Here is a 6,000-nt window from a genome sequence, read left to right on the forward strand (position 1 = left end):
TTCCTGCCTGCAACCTTGGAGAACCGCTGCCACTCAGTGTAGACCATACTGAGCTAGATGGACCAAAGGTCTGACCCGGTATAAGGCAGCTTCCTATGTAACCTTTGGTCTTCATCATGAGCAGCGAAAATGCACCAGACTGGCAAACAACATTACAATCAACTATAACCCTCGTGTGCCCACCGCAAGGAAAAACCCAGTCTTCCAATCCAAAACATCCTTGGACGCCACCTATTAAAAGGGCAGGGAGGCTGCCTATGTCATCGCCGCCTCCAAACTTTCAAGGACAGCGGGAGCCGGCAGCCGACGGCGCCTCTACCTAGCCCTACCTCCGCTGGGCTGGGCTTTGGATCCCACGGCTTCTGTGGAAAGAAAGGGAGTGGTTGCCTGTGCAGCTCCAATGCCTTCCAAGCCACATGATGCCCATCGCCAGGAATGGAGAGAGTCAAAGCAGCAACAGATCAGAGCAAGATCCTCCCGAGACAGACAAACTAGGGGGGAGGGGGGAGCTGGCAAGAGGCACTCACCGCGCGACGTCCGACTTGAGCCCTCGGGAGAGCAGCGCCCTCTTCACCCGCTCGCCCCCCGGAGCTCGGCGGCGAACTTCATCAGCTGCCCTCCCTGAGTGCTCCGGCTCCCGCCGCCGCTCTTCTCCACCGCTTCCAGTTTTCCCTCTTCCCGCGCTCGCTCGTAGGGTCCAGTCCCAAAGCGGACGACCGCAGGCGGAGAAAGCAAAGGCAGGACAGGAAAAGATGCTACCTTGCCCGGCTCTCCTACTCCACCCTGCTGCCCATCAAATAAGCTCGGATTGCCACCCACCATCAGCCACAGTAGAAGGAAGAGCCGCTGCTCGGCACCAGGCGCTCCCGCCGGGTCCTAGCGCCAGTAAAATCCCTCGTGGAATTGAAAGGAATGGCACACAAATAGCCCATAGGCATGCCTAAGTAGCTCTGTCTGTATTTGAGTGTACAGGCATTTGGAGAGCTTAGACCTTGCGCCACAGCCACAGAACGTTTCCAAACATGAAGCTTACTGACTGGATGGGTTGGGGCAGCGTGCAGACTACTCAGTCCGTTTGTCGAAGCACCACTGAAATCAATGGCATGGCTAACTCTGAAGTCCCGGAAGACTTAGTCTGAAGACTTAGTCATGACGCACTCAATGTCGATCTGCCTGCTTTCCAAACCCATCTCAGAGAGCAGCTGGAACGAGCCGCTAGTGGTCCTGTAGCCAGGGCCGGCACGTCCATTAAGGCGAACTAGGCAGTTGCCTAGGGCGCCAAAATGGAGGGGGCGCCGCGCTGGCCAGCCTGCCGCCCCCCCACCCCGAGCGGTCAGCCTGCAGGCCCCTGCCTTGCGGGGGAGAGCAAGGGGCCAAGAAGGCAAGACAAGGCAGCAGCCCTTTGTCTGGCAGTGGGGTGAGGCGGGGGACCCAACCCGGGGCTGCCGCCGCCCCCCTCCCAGGGCTCCCCCCGCCGCGTGCGGCTGGGGCCAGGCAGGCAGCAGCAGCAGGCCCCGACCAGCCCCCGAGGCAGCAGAAGCAGCAGAAGCAGCAGCAGCAGCAAGCAGGCAGCGCCACCTCCTCCGGGGGCGGGGTGGGACTCAGCTCGCTCTCTCTGGCCGCGCTGCGCCTGCTGGACGGAGCAGTCCAGGCCTTGCGAGGACTGCCTTCGCCTCCCGCTCCAGAGGGAGCCCCCCGCGCGGAGGCTCCCACCGAAGGCCAGCCAGCAGGGGCACCTGCCGGGCAGCGGCCTGCTGCTGCTGCTGCTGCTGCTGCTGGGCACCCTGCAACCCTGGCCAGCCAGCCAGCCGTGCCTCTGGCATGGCGGGGCTCCCCAGCCCACCCCCGCGCCCTGCTTTGCCCAGCCTGCCAGTTGCGGCTGCAGGAGGAGGAGGAGGAGGAGGGCGACCACCCTCACCCCGGAGCCCTGACCGGCCACTGGGCGCCCCGGAGCCGCCGTCAGCAGCGGGCCGGCTCTGCTGAGTGACTCTCAGCACGGGAAGCCCGCTGCGGCTGAGTCGAGGGCCTCGGTGGTGGCGCCCGCCCAGCAGCAGCCTGGCAGTTGCCCGCTGAGGAGCTCGTGGGGTGCATGGCGACGCCGCCGGCACAAGCGGCAGGAGGGCGGAAAGCAGCGCCTGCTTGGTCGGCCGCGGAGGAGAGGCCTGCAAGGAGGAGGCTGAGGGCGCTGCTGCCGCCGCCTGCAAGAAGGCTGCCCCCCCCGCCCCGCCCCGCACACTCAGCAGGCTGCCGCTGCTCCCTCTCTGGTGGGGGGGTAGGGTTAGGGTTGTGGGTGGCACAGAGACATCAGGCAAGAGGGCTGCAGAAACCAGCAGCCACAGCCCCGGGAGAGCCTGGCAGTGCCTGGTGGCCGGCAGTAGCCAAAGGGCCACCAGCTCCATGGCAAGACACCACCACCTCCCCCCAGCCCCCCTGGACCCAGCCAGCTGGCTCACTGCGGGGAGAGACTGCCCAGAAGGGTCCCCCCCATCCCTACTGCCTCTCATCCCATTGGCTCCCCTGGCTGCCTAGCTCCTACAAGTCTGCTCCATGGGCCCCACATTAGGGAGGTGCATGGAACTGGCCTGGGGTAACTTTAAGGGCAGGGGAGGGTGCACTTCTCTCCCCTCCCCGCGCTCGATTTCCTAAAAGTCCATTGGGCTGGCATCGTGCCGCCCTGTTGCCCCCTTTACCAGATGGAACTGGAGCTACTCAACATATCTGTGCGCGTTGGGTGCGTGTGCAACACACACAGGCGTGTCAAGTACTTCCAGTTACATCCGGTAAAGGGGGCAACGCTGCTGCCCCGATGAGTGCTGGCGGGGGGGGGATTTCAAATTCTGTGCTTTTCATTCTTCCTATAATACATCTGTGTTTGAAATATGATTGGCCGGGCGGGGGGGGGGCGCCAGAAGGTGATCTCGCCTAGGGCGCAAAAAACCCTAGCACCGGCCCTGCCTGTAGCTCCACACACATTACCCATGATTCCTTACATACCAGTATAGCAAGGATCGTCAGTGCAGAAGACTTCAAGTTCCTTCCCTGCAGAAGGATCATCTTGCATGCAGATGGTTCCAGGTTCCCTCCCTGGCATCTCCAGATAGGACTGAGAGAGATTCCTGCCTGCAACCTTGGAGAAGCCGCTGCCAGTCTGTGTAGAAAAAACTGAGCTAGGTGGACCAATGGTCTGACTCGGTATATGGCAGCTGTCTATGGTCCTATGAGCAGCATTCACATTGCTGGAGTAACACAATAACCAATCCGAGAACCCGTGTAGCAAGTGTTGGACTCAAATCAGGAGACCTGAGTTCAACCCCCCCCACTCAGCCACAGAAGTCACCATGTGGCTCTGGGGCAGTCACTTATCTCTCAGCCTAATATCTCAAAGGGTTATTGTGAGGGAAAACATAACTATGTACACCACTCAGTACTCCTTGGAGGAAGAGCAAGATATAAATGTAAAAATACATAACACAATAAAATACCATCTCAAATGAAATGTTTCTCAGTTGACTGAGTTTTCATATTAATCCTGGCACAAGAGTTAGCCCTATCAACCTCCTTGTAAGGAAGGTGGGTTTAGTTGTGGTACTGAAGGGAAAGCAAGAATGGGATAGTTGGGCCACTGCCTCCTTCCTTGCCATATTTCTGAGGCTGAGGCTCTCCAGCTGTTGTACCCCTCATCCCCAGCTGCAATTGTTGTATTCCAATTTCCAATAACAGCTGGAATACAAGCCTCAGGTTGGTCACTCCTGCCACATTCAATCACATGTTATTATTCCTCAGCAGCACTGAACTAGCGTGTGTGGTTATATTTTGAGATATAAAAACCTAAGTACAAAAATGTTCTTAAAATCCACTGCCTTTTTGTAATCTTGTCAAAGACTTATAAACTTTATTCCCTTGCTATAAATTATGTTTCCTGCTCCACTAAACTTGAAATGCCCCCAGTAAGTGGAGCTGCATCCAATGGATTTTTGTGTGCAGACCTGTTTATAGTTACCACTTAAATTTGAATGCTGATAATACGAATGCTGCGCTAAGCAGCATTCATTTTCCAATCAAGAGTGTACTCAAGTTAACTTCTCTGAAAGGCAAAATTGTTCCTAGGCAATAGCAATGTTCCTTTAATGTCTGACATCCTGTGATCCACAATGACACAATTAGAGAGAAAAGCCTTACACATTTAGAAAGTAGGAGGATGCATGCCTTTCTGATGGCATAAACCTGCTGTTTCTAGTCCTGGTGAATCATGAGAGCTCAGACTTTACATATGGCATTGATCAAAGCCACGGTATTTCCTGTCCTGAACCTCAACCCTTAGGATGAGAACCTCCATCTGTGAAGGGGGGAAAGAAGGCGGATTTTTCATCTCAATTTTAATTTAATGACTCCTGTTTGAAGGTGCTTAGTACAGCTGGTGCTTTATATGGAATTCTAGAAAAGATGGCAGGATGTGATTATAGCTAAGTCAAATGTGAACAATACTTGAAGTTTATGTTGGTTATTTATGATTATTTAGCAGAGCTACAACGAGAGAAGCTACCCACTCCAGTTACAGAGTAGAGTGCAGAGTTTAGCTGTTGCAGCTACTTAAAGAACACACATGGTGATTGTTGTACAATCTAAATATTAAGTTGATTTATTAGTGAAGTACATTTGAGATAGGCAAGACGTATTCTGTCTATCAGCTACATAATGAATAGGAAGGGGGAGAGAGAGATGTTTCCATCTTCTCTCTAGGAAGAAAGGAAGAGGACTGGCTCACTACAGAGAGTACCTGAGAAGTCATAGCAGAGGTCACAGAATAGGGGCAGGCAGGGTCAGGTAAGGAGACCCTCACTCACTGCCTCCACTCCCATTGCCCTTAGTGGTCATTAGGATAGTCAGCGCAAAAGGTCAAAGCACTGGAATGCCATCTCCAATGCCCCTTCTCATCACCCGTCGCACCGGCTCACAACTCCCATCTTCTAACGAAGCATCTGGAATCTATCTCTGGGCAATGGCTTAGTCAATCCATCTGCCACCATCTTGTCTGTTGGGCAGTATTCCTTTTTCTTGCATGTCTCGAACATAGTGATACTTTAAGGGAATGTGCTTAGTTCGAGACTTCATTTTCTCCATTTGGGAGATCTGGATACAGTTTTGGTTATCCTCAAACATTACTGTGGGCTTTGGCTCCTCAGTCACAAAGTCTGATAGTAGCTGGGGTGTCCACACCACTTCTTGGCATGCTTCAGCTGCGGAAACATATTCTGCTTCTGTGGATGAGAGCACAACCAGTGACTGCTTGCGGCTAGCTCAACTTATGGCTCCACCTCCATACAGGAATAGGAATTCACTTGTGGACTTGAGGTCTATTCTGTTTTCACCCCAGTCTGCATCCATATATCCCACTAGTCTGGGATTGCTGCTAGCTGAAATTTCTAACGTATAGTGTGCAGTACCCTTTAGGTATCTTCCCAGTCTTTTGACTGCAATCTAATAATTATTGGTTAGTGCACTTACTTTTCTGCTCAGGATTCCCACTGCTGAAGCAATATCTGGCCTTGTTGCTGTGGCTATATACAGAATCTTTCCAATTGCCTTTCTGTATTGATTGTTGGCTGATAAAGGCTCACTGTCTCCAACTTGCTTACAGAAATTTGCATCCATTGGTGTACTTACTTCATTGGCATCTGTCAGCCCCAGGCATTCTAGAAGATCCTTCTGCTTTTGGTTGAGAAGGCATGTCCCATCCCCTTCTATTTTTATTTGGATGCTAAGGTGATAGGAGATGCTTCTGAGTTCCTTATCTCTATTTCCTTGTTCAGATGCTGTACAATCTCATGGCTGTCTTATTTTTCTTCATATGCAATGATCAAGTCATTAGCATAAGTCAGGATGTAAGTCCGTCTATTTATTTATTGATTGATTTGATTTGATTTGATTTGATTTGATTTTTATACCACCCTTCTGAAATAGCTCAGGGCGGTTTACAATTAAAACAGAAATCATTAAAAA

General features: G+C 52.9%; 1 protein-coding gene across 1 annotated transcript in view; it reads right to left on the bottom strand.

Annotated features, from left to right (window-relative positions):
• Window positions 1-812, bottom strand: part of SPSB4 (splA/ryanodine receptor domain and SOCS box containing 4) — a 285,152-nt gene extending 284,340 nt beyond the window's left edge. Inside the window, exon 1 of the mRNA XM_053304454.1 lies at window positions 528-812. The gene's annotated coding sequence lies outside the window, so the exon portion shown is untranslated. The remainder of the gene's footprint in view (window positions 1-527) is intronic.
• Between the last annotated feature and the right edge of the window lie 5,188 nt (window positions 813-6,000).

The sequence above is a fragment of the Hemicordylus capensis genome, chromosome 3, assembly GCF_027244095.1.
Source record: "Hemicordylus capensis ecotype Gifberg chromosome 3, rHemCap1.1.pri, whole genome shotgun sequence".
Taxonomy (NCBI): domain Eukaryota; kingdom Metazoa; phylum Chordata; class Lepidosauria; order Squamata; family Cordylidae; genus Hemicordylus; species Hemicordylus capensis.